We start from the raw sequence: 13,747 nt of genomic DNA on the forward strand, positions 1-13,747 counted from the left end.
ATGCACTTTATCGAATAATGTTTTTTTTTTTTTTTTTTTTTGCACGATCGTGACTTTTGTTGTATTTAAGCGCACACTGCTCATGCTTCAATGAACTGTCTGCGAAACATGTTTCCAGGACGAATAATTTAACTATTTGGAGACATTGCCTGGCCGCCAAGATCTCCTGACTTCACTGCAGCTGATTATTTCCAATGGAGTTATCTCAAAAGTAGGGTGTATCGCATCATCCAGCTGAAACAAAACATAAGGAACGAAATTAGTGCCATCGAATCTGTTTTGTTGGGGCGAGTTATGCAGAACTTTCATAGCAGATTGCAGGAATTTATTCGTTGCCGTGGAGGCTATTTACGAAAACAATGAAGTTTTTAAAAAGTAATCAGCAGGCTTCGGCCTAGGGACACAGAATAACCAGTATGAGGTTTAGAGTACACGGAGTATAAATGACGTCATGACCCGTGTGCAGTCACCCGACTGCAACAGCGCAGGTGGGTCCGTAATGTGCATTACCGTTGTGTGTAGGCCTATTGCTGCTTGGCTGCGGTACGTGTAACAGGGTTCGGCGTAGGGACGCCTGATTTAAGGTTACAACTCACGTTAATACTTTAATGGTACACATTTATTGTCTACACTAGGAATGTACTGTATATACTGCATCTGTACAGGGTGAAATATATTTTGTGGCGTACTGTGACGGACTGTTTACATGTTGAAACACGAAGTAACAGAGCGCTCCATATCCCACTCCACTTGACCAACACAACACTATCGTCCGTGCGTTCTGAACTTCATGCGTTTCTATGCCCAGGACCGAAGCCTGGTAATCAGACATTAATAAATTGCACTGTATTATATTACTTCCAGTATATGTGTTTTCTTTTAATTCGTCCTGAGTGCCCCACAACAGGGCTACGAAAACCGCATATCCCACTGCCTTACCCTATATTTTTAATTTACATAATATTTTTTTTAGCTCCCAATTTTTAAGATACTTAAAATGTCTCGATGTTAGATCTCAGATAATATGCGTGGACGTGAACGAATATTTTCATTGAGTTTCTTGAAAACAGCATGGATTTTGAATATCAAAAATGTAGTTTCTGAAAAAAGACAAATTTGTGAAAAGAGATACAATACTGCCTTACGGAGCAGGCCTAACTCCTGGAACTCAAAGAAAACTTGTAGGCAAGAAACCGCTTACTAACAACTTCGTAAGATCCCAAACAATATATTCGTACAAAAAATCGAAAAATGATATTTTGGTCATTTTTTGTAAAAACTCTGTCCTAGTATATCCGAAATTACATAAACGTTTATTACATGTGTAATCAGATCTAACAATATAAGCAGAACTGTTCCGTCTTCACCACATACTTAATCATTTTTTTTTTCAGTAGAGACCCACTGAGAGATGACGAAGCTGAATTCGCATAAAGGAGGCTGGCTCTAATTAGAGTTATATATAAAGTTTTCTTGGTCCATAACCTTTGAGGTGGCGACTTGAATAAGGGATACAAGCGTTGAAACATGGCACGTCCTTTGGAAGCAATTTTATGTACGCCTATAAAATAATATGAGATTCAAAAGGAAGTCTACGATCCAAAATTGTTCCCAAATAAGTTCTGATTTTATTTGGAATTATTTCGTCAGAATGTTTTAGTGCAAACGATTCTTGGGGTTACATTTTAATGAAGATTACTACTTAGCTCTTAGGAGTAGTAGTTTTTAATTTCCAGTTTATTAGCCAGTTTTCTATCTTATTAAACTAACCTTATATATTCGTGTAAGTATCCATTATGAATATCCATGTTTTGTAATGAATATGATTGTCATCAACACGACAATTTTTGTGGAGAGAGAAATCCCCTATATAAATACTATAAGTGTAGATGGTAGAACTGTTTGTTGAGGATCACATTATTGCTTTTGAGAGGGGAACGTATTATTATTATTATTATTATTATTATTATTATTATTATATTTTTATCTTTTTTATATTTTAATATATAATCTGCAAACAATTCTTATCTATTTAATACCATAGATTAGAATTTTGAAAGTTTTTATTTTATATAAATTAAACATTGCAAACTTTGTTTTTCTATTGCTTGTTATTGTTCAATTTATTACTGTTTTTATTTGTGTTTTTGTGCTGGACTTTTATTGGCCAACTGTCCAGTACATTAATATAAAAAATAACCATAGTAATAATAATAATAATAATAATAATAATAATAATAATAATAATAATAATATACAAACTGTTTGAATATTACATGCTGTTGTAGTAGGCCTAATGAAAAGAGCTATTAAATTCCAAGAAGTGAAATCAGCCTTAAATTATCGTTATGAAGAGAGAGATTACATAAATTAATGTCAGGAAGCCAGCTATCTATTGGCGAACGAAATATCTCGTTCTCTTAAGCCTTCCAGCGAAGGAGCGTTTTTTAAATGCGTAATGATCAAGGTGGCTGAAATAATTTGTCCAATGAAAGTTGTTAATTAATTTTGAAAAACTGCGCATTTCTCGACTAGATATCCAAAAGAGAATTCAGTAGATTTCTGATTGTGTTCGTGAGGAACATTAAAAAAAAAAAAAACAAGAAAATTGGTAGGCTATATATTTTTTATTGTCTCTTGATGACAGTAGTGTCATTACTGATACAGGAAAGCTTGCGATTTTTATTCGCGGGGTTGATGAAGAACTCAATGTTAGTGCACGAACTACCACTGGTTGTAGTTTTCATGCCATGTACAGCAGTGGCAAAAAAACCGGACCGACCCTTGTAGCTGATTTCAGAGTCACAGATTCAAATTTTGCTAATCACAAAACACATCCATCTTGTATAATTAATTGTAACAATGAAATTTATTGCATTTGTTCGTTTCTTACCGTCTTTTGTTTCCTTCAGTGCCTCAAACTTACAGACGAAAAATATTTGAGAGTTTTATTTTCATCTGGCATCAATATTACATTTCTACCTCTATTCGGCAAAGATAACTGCATATTTTACATTAAATAGCAGTACATACCTCTGGCTTCACTATCCATATTGAAATTACCACAGTTTGACACAAATACACAGCACAGGATTCTTTTGTACCAGCTACAAGAGTCGGTCCGGTTTTTTTTTTTGCCACTACTGTACTTCTCCCCAGTCTCCTTACTTCATAGACTATAGTGAGGATCACGTAAGAGTAGTTCCTAAAAGGCTAATTTGGCCGTCTCTTCAATGTTGCCAACTAATATCAGATATCAACAAAGAGGGCAAAATCACAATGATACGTACTGAAATAATAATAATAATAATAATAATAATAATAACAATAATAATAATAATAATAATAATAATATAATGTTAACAATAACAATGTCTTGCTTATTTACCACATCTCATCTTTATATTGCGAGGTGTTTCCTAATTGGTTCAATAACTTATTTATGAAATAGTATATTTTCTTCCAGGACTTCTCGCATATTATGTTGGTAATTAGGATTAGTATGATGTAATATTACAATTTATTTTGTCAGGCAACATGAAATTTATTGCACTGACTAAAGAGTTTACGATTCTTGAAGCCTAACCTATAAATGTATTTACTTACTTTCATTTTTCATCAGTTTCCTTTACTGTAAACCGAAATCATTGCTGCCAACATAACAGTTAGAAAATAACTGCCAGTTGTAGTATTTTGTCAGTACCCGAAATTCGAAACGAAGTTGGTAAAAGAACATTCAACCTGAGAGCTATAAAATCACTATAATCTACTAGCACATTTAGTAATAGTGGAAAAATGGTTAGGTTTCACCCTTCGGGTATTAAGTAAGCTGATCCTGACTATATCTCTCGCGTGTAATCACTGCCGTTCGAGTTTTGGTCACCGCTGCAGTACATTATGCTCGACAAAAGTTTCAGAAAAAAGGACATGCAAGGAAATATGTAAAGTGATGCATAGCTTGCGGTGTACTATTCTTAGTACAGTTTGGAGTTGGGTTAATAGCGAGAGTAGATGAGTTATTAGTTTAACAGGCTGTCGAGATTGCATGCTAATTGTAGTTATATTAATAGACAGTTATGGTGAAACCCGTATACATAAGTTGTGATACACCATAACTAATATAAATGTTGATGACAAATAAATATCTATCTATCTATCTATCTGTCTATCTATCTATCTATCTATCTATCTATCTATCTATCTATCTATCTATCTATCTATCTATCTATCTATCTATCTATCTATCTATCTATCTATCTATCTATCTACCTACCTACCTACCTACCTACCTACCTACCTACCTACCTACCTACCTACCTACCTACCTACCTACCTACCTACCTATCTATCTATCTATCTATCTATCTATCTATCTATCTATCTATCTATCTATCTATCTATCTATCTATCTATCTATCTATCTATCTATCTATCTATCTATCTATCTATCTATCTATCTATCTATCTATCTATCTATCTATCTATCTATTCTTAGTACATAACTGAGTTTTTGTATGTGTTCCTGACTGACGCAGCACACTGCCGTGAAAACACTATTTTGTAGATTGCACTGTAACTTAATACACGGAGTACTGCCATTAAGATAACAGAATATTAGAAGTTATTAGTATATTTGTGTAGCTAAGTGTCCGAAGATCCTGTGGTGAGAATTGCTGCGAGCAGTATGGAAGCTAAATTGACTTTTTGAAGCCGCGAGAGAACAGAACCGGACGTTGCATGGGGAGGTATTGGACGAGGTCGTAAATTATCCCGGTAACCTGAGTGGGGAAGCGAGTGAATTTTTTTCCCTCTGTCTGGGGCGGCTCGCGCCTCTGCAAGAGATGACGGCAACTTTGTGAGCCTTCTTCCCCCCAAATTACCCGGTAAGGTGGGCGGCCGCATAGTGGACAGCGGCAGTAAGCTACCCGGCAGCCTGCGAACCTCCGCCTCATTCTCATGCTAATCGAATGTGGACTTTTTCACCCCCATTACATTTCAAATAGAAAGAAACTGTGTTGATGAGAAGAAAGCGGGACTCCCTTGAAAACCAACAGCCACGCAGAACAGGGATGTCCACACAACAGAACGAATATTATTACGTTGGCAGGTATGAAGATTAACAATAAATTCTAAAGTTAAAACGAAGAGGTTCTTCTTTCTGCAATCATTACTTTGAATTACTTACTTACTTACTTACTTACTTACTTACTTACTTACTTACTTACTTACTTACTAGCTTTTAAGGAACCCGGAGGTTCATTGCCGCCCTCACATAAGCCCGCCATTGGTCCCTATCCTGAGCAAGATTAATCCAGTCTCTACCATCATATCCCACCTCCCTCAAATCCATTTTAATATTATCTTCCCACCTACGTCTCGGCCTCCCCAAAGGTCTTTTTCCCTCCGGTCTCCCAACTAACACTCTATATGCATTTCTGGATTCGCCCATACGTGCTACATGTCCTGCCCATCTCAAACGTCTGGATTTTATGTTCCTAATTATATCAGATGAAGTATACAATGCGTGCAGCTCTGCGTTATGTAACTTTCTCCATTCTCCTGTGACTTCATCCCGCTTAGCCCCAAATATTTTCCTAAGAACCTTATTCTCAAACACCCTTAATCTCTGTTCCTCTCTCAAAGTGAGAGTCCTAGTTTCACAACTCTACAGAACAACCGGTAATATAACTGTTTTATAAATTCTAACTTTCAGATTTTTTGACAGCAGACCGCTTGACACAAGCTTCTCAACCGAATAATAACAGCCATTTCCCATATTTATTCTGTGTTTAATTTCCTCCCGAGTGTCATTTATATTTGTTACTGTTGCTCCAAGATATTTGAATTTTTCCACCTCTTCGAAGGACAAATCTCCAATTTTTATAGTTCCACTCCGTACAATATTCTGGTCACGAGACATAATCATATACTTAGTCTTTTCGGGATTTACTTCCAACCCTATCGCTTTACTTGCTTCAACTAGAATTTCCGTGTTTTCCCTAATCGTTTGTGGATTTTCTCCTAACATATTCACGTCATCCGCATAGACAAGAAGCTGATGCAACTCAATTACATTTTCTAATTTTAGTTGATGAGTAAATAATTGCCAGAGCGACGTTGGCGAAATTTCATGGTTGAGGAATGTTAGTGATACTACAATTATTATTATAGCTCGACCAACTACAAAAAGACCTTCGACTTTTCCAATACTCACGTGGCCATGGAGAGGGAGACGTCATCACTATACGAGAAGCTCACAAGGCCGGATTACACTAGTCGGACTCCAACTGTGGTAGACAATGACACTGCCCCTTCCTTCAAAACGTTTTTTATCAAGTTGGCCGAAACTCCCGTAGCTTCCTTGTTGATGTGACAACATTATACATTGTACTTTATTTCTACTTAAATTCTTTCTTTTTTTCTCTTGTAAGAAGTTAGATACATCTTAAACCAGTAAAATTGTGGAAATATTCAACATTTTTTCCTCCATTACTGTATCTTATACAATAATGAAAATTGATATGTGTAAAGCACTGTCCTTCTTGTATATGAAAAAAAAATATTTTTACGATTTAAGCATTTTCCACATAACTCAAAAACTATCCAACAATGTGTGATGACATTTTTGTGTATATTTATACATGTCATATCTACAATATGATGCAAGATCACTTCTCTACCTTTGATAGATTGTCTAAAAAAAATAAATTCATTTAAAAGAGTGGTTAAATATCAGTACTTTCTTCTAACACAAAATAAAAAATATATATATTATTTATTAAGGAATGTAGTTGAAAGAGCATGATATTGTAAACATGAGTTTCAGCAATAAAATAAAAGAGAGAGAACATGAAAAATTTAACAAGTGTATGAATTATAAGGTAAACATTTCATCACTGCACAGTGAACTACCACCATTTTGAATTTGTAAAAAAAAAATATATAAATATTTTTTTAAAGCGTAAAATTATTTTTTTTTAATATAGCAGAAGGACAGTGTTTTACACGTACCAATTTTCATTATTGTACAAGATACAGTAATGGAGGAAAAAATGTTGAATATTTCCAAAACTTTTACTACCAATTTTCATTATTGTACAAGATACAGTAATGGAGGAAAAAATGTTGAATATTTCCAAAACTTTTACTACCAATTTTCATTATTGTACAAGATACAGTAATGGAGGAAAAAATGTTGAATATTTCCAAAACTTTTACTACCAATTTTCATTATTGTACAAGATACAGTAATGGAGGAAAAAATGTTGAATATTTCCAAAACTTTTACTACCAATTTTCATTATTGTACAGGATACAGTAATGGAGGAAAAAATGTTGAATATTTCCAAAACTTTTACTACCAATTTTCATTATTGTACAAGATACAGTAATGGAGGAAAAAATGTTGAATATTTCCAAAACTTTTACTACCAATTTTCATTATTGTACAGGATACAGTAATGGAGGAAAAAATGTTGAATATTTCCAAAACTTTTACTACCAATTTTCATTATTGTACAAGATACAGTAATGGAGGAAAAAATGTTGAATATTTCCAAAACTTTTACTACCAATTTTCATTATTGTACAAGATACAGTAATGGAGGAAAAAATGTTGAATATTTCCAAAACTTTTACTACCAATTTTCATTATTGTACAAGATACAGTAATGGAGGAAAAAATGTTGAATATTTCCAAAACTTTTACTACCAATTTTCATTATTGTACAAGATACAGTAATGGAGGAAAAAATGTTGAATATTTCCAAAACTTTTACTACCAATTTTCATTATTGTACAAGATACAGTAATGGAGGAAAAAATGTTGAATATTTCCAAAACTTTTACTACCAATTTTCATTATTGTACAAGATACAGTAATGGAGGAAAAAATGTTGAATATTTCCAAAACTTTTACTACCAATTTTCATTATTGTACAAGATACAGTAATGGAGGAAAAAATGTTGAATATTTCCAAAACTTTTACAGCTGTAAGCTGTACCTAACCCATAAATACTTCGCAACGTTATAAATAATTTTACGCGCGTCACTTTTCAAAAGCCTGCCGCGCACATTTGGTTTCTCTTCCATTATTATAAATTACAATCTGTTTTAACTATACACAATACGTCGAAATGGAATATTAATAATTTATTGAAAAGTGGAAGATTGGACGCGGACACGAGTGCTGTTTCGAATAGTTTAGAACGTACTCGCTGCGAGACGTCGATCAGGGAGCGCAACAGTTCCCCCACTATGACAACCTGCGCACCAACGAACACTGGTTTGTGGCGCAGGTTTTAATGTCAGTGGTCGGGCTATAATTAATATTTGAGGAGAAAAATTCGCTCTGGCGCCGGGGATCGAACCCGGGTCCTTGGTTCTACGTACCAAGAGCTCTGACCACTGAGCTACGCCGAATTCAATTCAATGCACCGGATCGAACTCTCCTCCTACAATGTTTCCCTTTGTGGCCTGACTCCAAGTTAGGCATATACGTTGACGTTTTAGGTCCAAGTCAACTGCCATTATACAAGAGGTGCACCCAACTGAGACTTGTTTGGCCGGGATTCCGCAGTTAAGTGCAAGTAATCTGTATAGAAATATGCTGTATCAGTAATGTCACTGCTGTCATCAAGAGCCAGTGAATAATATACGATTTTTCTTGCTTCTTTTTTTTCTTGGCTATGATTAAGACATGTCAATTCCTGGCGTTTAACAGTTCGTTAGCGCATAATATTGAATCAATTTTTCTACAATATTATTATTAAATGAATAACTAATAAATAGTTACCCTCATCTAAAGATTAAGGAGATTAAAATTGAGATAAAACCTAATAATTTTATCCTTCTAGGAAGAAAATCTAAAAATATCAATATTCATGCACGTGCAGAAGAATATAGAAACACATAGTTAGCTGTCAATAATAATAATAATAATAATAATAATAATAATAATAGTAATAATAATAATACATTATTCAGCGTGGCAATTAATGTTTCCATATACTCCTAATTGAACCCTTGAGCAAAGTAAACATATTACATTTTGTCCGACAGAACAACAAAAAATTTCTCCTTCTCATTCTTTACGAAACCACCTCTTACTGCTTGTAGAGACAGAGTTTGTAGAGCGACATTATACCGCCACTGCTTGCCTTCAGTACGTGAATGAAACACACAGCAATGTACACAAAACTCCTCGTACCTGTTTGGATGTCTGTGATTACACGATGTAATCACGACACCCGCTTTGGTCACCACTGCTCTACAATCATATCCCACCTCCTTCAAATCCATTTTAATATTATCCTCCCATGCTGTATAAAATAACCATGAAAAATTTTATTATACTGTAACACATGTTTTTTTAATGCTCAAAATACCAGGTCCTTTTGTGAAGATTGGTGAAGAGAATTCATATTCATGGAGTTACAGTAAATTTAAGTGGATTTTGAATAGTCGAGGCATATTAACTTGCTACACGTAAGCTATTGATTACAATTCATATCAAGTCTTCCGTCTTCGTGTCGCTGCAACGACCTGGTATTACCCGCCATATCAGTTCTTATGGCACTAATTGCATCATGGCTACTACTACGCTGATTATATAGCTACAAATTTCAGAGACTTTGACTCGGACGTTTTCTTCTCTGTGTCAACAAGATAGTCAAATTGGTTTTATTAATTTCGGATAAATTATTTACGTTTCTCTTTTACATCCAAAAATTTATATTACAACATATTTTAATAATTTGACTTCAGTAGTTGGTTAGCTGTGAGCAACAACTGTGTGAGAACTAAGCGGTTTTATAGTAGTGCTCAGTTGTCTGGAGTAGCCCAACTGAGTAGGTGACTCTTCAATGTAAAGTAAAAAAAAACTCGAGTAAATTTAAATTTCTACCGTTGTTCATTTCCTTGTTTCATAACATTTTTGCCACCTTAGTACAATTTTTACTCTAGTAGATCATAGCCTCCTCCATTCTGGTTGGATGATCGTTCACCTCTGCTTCGGCATGTGGACGTGAGGCCAACAGCCGGCTGGTCGGTCTTGGCCCTTCATAGGTTGTAGCGCCACCGATTTTCTTTACTAGACGATAGCCTAAATGACAATACTTATGAATAGACCATCTAGTACGATGACAATATGTACATTGCAACAAAAGGGTAAAGGAGTGATTATTAATAAAGAGTTCCCCCCCCCCCCAGCAAACAGCTGTATAAGAAATCACAAAGGTCTAATCCTCTCGGAATGGATAGACGCCCTTAAAATGGTAGGCTATGTCACTCCGGTCCGAGCTGTACCGGGTAGAAGTCGGGATGGTACCCGCTGTAGGCGCTGTCTCAGCGAGATTGAAACTCTTCCCCATATCCTTGGCTTCTGCCCCTATAGTGAGGCCCTTCGCAACATCCTTCACCATGCTGTCCGTTCTATGCTGGCCGAGGCACTGAAGGAAGTAGGGTTTACAGTCCATCAAGACGTGCAGGGACTAGCCACACAAGGAAGTGTTCGGCGAATTGATATCATTGCCATTAAGAACAACTCGGCATACATTCTCGATCCCACCATCAGATTTGAGACACATGCAGATCAACCGCATGAGGTGGACAGTGAAAAGAAATGGATCTATGAACCAACAATACCGTTCTGTAAAGATAAATATAGCCTGTCCCATATTGATGTAATAGGTCTGATGGTGTGAGCACGAGGTACCATACCCTCCTTCTTTGCCAACAAATGTAAAAACCTGGGGCTAACACACAACATTGTGAAGGAAATAGCCATTAGTGCCCTCAAAAGATTGGTTCAGGTATTGAGAAATCACTTGTATAGAAGTGATAATGGAAATTTCAAGTTATCTTAACCGATGACTATTGATTGGTTTAGATATCAATGCCAATAAATCCGTACTATTATTTTTCTCGCGGTATATAACATTCAAATCATTCTAACATATCTGATGATAATACTGTCCCTTTCTTAACTGCAAATGAGCAAAAACGCTACTTTGGTGTAAATTTTTCTGACGTTTTGTATATTCGATTCCCTAACCGTTTCAAATGTAAATCATTTTACCTTTTAGGTGTGTTTCCAAATTATATGTAATACGCTTTGTCAAATCTGGAAACCTTTTAATAAGGGAAGCTCAATTTATTATTATTATTATTATTATTATTATTATTATTATTATTATTATTATTATTATTATTATTATTATTATTATTATTATCAATAGGAATACATGGTTATTTACTTAAGATTTTTTTTAATCATTGATACATGGTTATTGTTCATGCTGAAGGTATAGAGCAATGTTTTCTAGTAGGTACCATTTGGAAATGCTGCAAATTTAACCTGAAGCGTTCATGGAATTCATAAACATTTCCAAATATATCAAACCCTGTCCTTGGCCTAAATCTTTTTTGTCTTCTATATTCCACAATAGCTTAATCATTCTGGAGAATTTTTTTATAACTTTGTTCGTTTTACTTAACCTATCGTGCACTACTAATTAATTTTACCCAACTATAGAGATGAGTAAAAAAATCTTAACATTTAACTAAAATAAATTTAACTAAAGTAAAGTTACTACAGCCTGTATAGTAAAATAGTTTAACTATCTTCTTGTGTACCTTAGTAAAAAACTAAAGTAAATAAGAGTTTCTCTTAATAGTTAACCAGAAGAGCAGACATTATAGCCATCGATAGCTGGAGTCCACACCTGTGGAGTAACGGTCAGCGCGTCTGGCCGCGAAACCAGGTGGCCCGGGTTCGAATCCCGGTCGGGGCAAGTTACCTGGTTGAGGTTTTTTCCGGGGTTTTCCCTCAACCCAATACGAGCAAATGCTGGGTAACTTTCGGTGCTGGACCCCGGAATCATTTCACCGGCATTATCACCTTCATATCATTCATACGCTAAATAACCTAGATGTTGATACAGCGTCGTAAAATAACCCTAACTCGATAGCTGGAATCAAAGAAGACTCATTCTTGACCCCACTGTCCGTTTTGAGAAGGTTGATCAACAAGCCATTAACGTTAACGATGAAAAGAAGTCTATTTACAATCCATGTATTCCTCACTTCAGTGAGAGATACAAAATTAATATTAATACATGGGAAGTGAAAGAACTTTTTGGCGCTAGGGGAACTTCGTTTAAGTTAACCAAAACCATTCTCCTTCCTCTTAAACTTTCTAATGAGAACATTAACAAAATTTGTCTAACGATATTGAGAGATTCATTATCAATTTTACACAATCACTTGTATAACACTACGTAATATATTTTTTACTTCATTTCATTAATCTTCATTGTACTTGCATCTCATGTTTCTCAGAAATCAAATTGTACTTTATTTTTAAATTTATTTTTGTTTTGTATTCTCTCCACAAATCCTATTAGCCTATATTTTATTTTTAAGTTAACCTTTGCTTTATATTCTGGATCCTAGTGGTCAGCAGTAAATGTTGGCTAGATGTGCCAAATTGTGGAATTACTAGTAGCAATTATTTTTACTTTTACTATATTGATAAACCACTCATTTAAACAATTTAATCTACATGCCAAGTTTCCGGGCCATGCAATGCAACTACTCCAGAGTACTAGAAATCATTGTAATAATTTTACAGACAGGCTGTTTTTTTTTCGATGTGTATGTGAACAGTTTCTTGCAGCAGTTTTATAGTTCTCTGATCACACACACTTCTTTTCAGATCAAGCCTTTCTGAAAATGAGAGTTTCAACAACGAATAGTCGAGATCATCAAGTGAACTGATTTCAACCACCGGATAAGCCACGAAGATTTGCGGACCTAGCTCATTGGTGAGTATTTAAGCATTTTCAGAATCTACCATAACGCTACTGTAAATAATTAGTCAGCTTTCAAAATCAAGAAGTCAATGGTACAATAATGCAGAATAAGTGCGCAAGAAACGTATGTAGGCTCTACTGATATTATTTTAGTCACTTAAAAGGAAGGGTGAAGGTTAAATACTACTAAGAAAGAACACATTTTCGAAGGTGTTAAATAGCTGAAAGAACCATGTACAAGAGTGTAGTTCTAGAAACGAATTAGACAGGAATTATTAAGTTTTTATACAGGGCTATCATTTCAAAACATCCCAGACTAAGTAACTAATTATTTAAATTGAATTCAATTTAAACAAAAAACACATCAATTTAGATATTGAGAGGGAAGTCTGAAACCAGGGTTAATTTTATTTTAGATTCCATCCCCACCGCAGCCACCCCACTTTGAAATTTCAAATGGCATCCCTATATTTTTATGCTTAAATATGAAAGAGCATTCAATTGTTTATACATCTCATTCATTTGTTTTCGCATCTTTTGTTTTCTATCGTCGCCTAGCAATGTGTACTTTTGTTATTAGTTGATTGTAGAATGAAAACACAACTTATTTTGTATAATTTCCTAAATTGAATCAATAAGGATAATTTATGTTCTCTCTTGAAGGGTATACACCATTTTAAAATAATTTAAAAGACACAACTATTACATGACATGCTCAATAAGTTTTTATGCTCGACCATGCCAAAATGTAGTAATTATACACCTGCTAGCAGCCCTTTAATGGACCTCATTAAAGTAAACCTATTCATTAAAGTTCAGGTATTCCACCAATCAGAAAATACCATTGTAGCAATATGAAAGCGCAAGTATCGATTATTCTCGGATATGCAATCGAAAGACAACAATAAATCAATAAATCACCTCTATTTGAAAT

The 13,747-nt window shown here is 34.8% G+C and overlaps 1 long non-coding RNA gene across 1 annotated transcript in view; it reads left to right on the top strand.

Annotated features, from left to right (window-relative positions):
- LOC138709495 (uncharacterized) overlaps positions 1 to 12,819 on the top strand; it is a 233,572-nt gene extending 220,753 nt beyond the window's left edge. Inside the window, exon 3 of the long non-coding RNA XR_011334943.1 lies at positions 12,717 to 12,819. This is a non-coding gene — a long non-coding RNA (uncharacterized lncRNA). The remainder of the gene's footprint in view (positions 1 to 12,716) is intronic.
- The last annotated feature ends 928 nt before the right edge of the window (positions 12,820 to 13,747 follow it).

Source organism: Periplaneta americana, chromosome 1 (assembly GCF_040183065.1).
Source record: "Periplaneta americana isolate PAMFEO1 chromosome 1, P.americana_PAMFEO1_priV1, whole genome shotgun sequence".
In the NCBI taxonomy this organism is placed as follows: Eukaryota; Metazoa; Arthropoda; class Insecta; order Blattodea; family Blattidae; genus Periplaneta; species Periplaneta americana.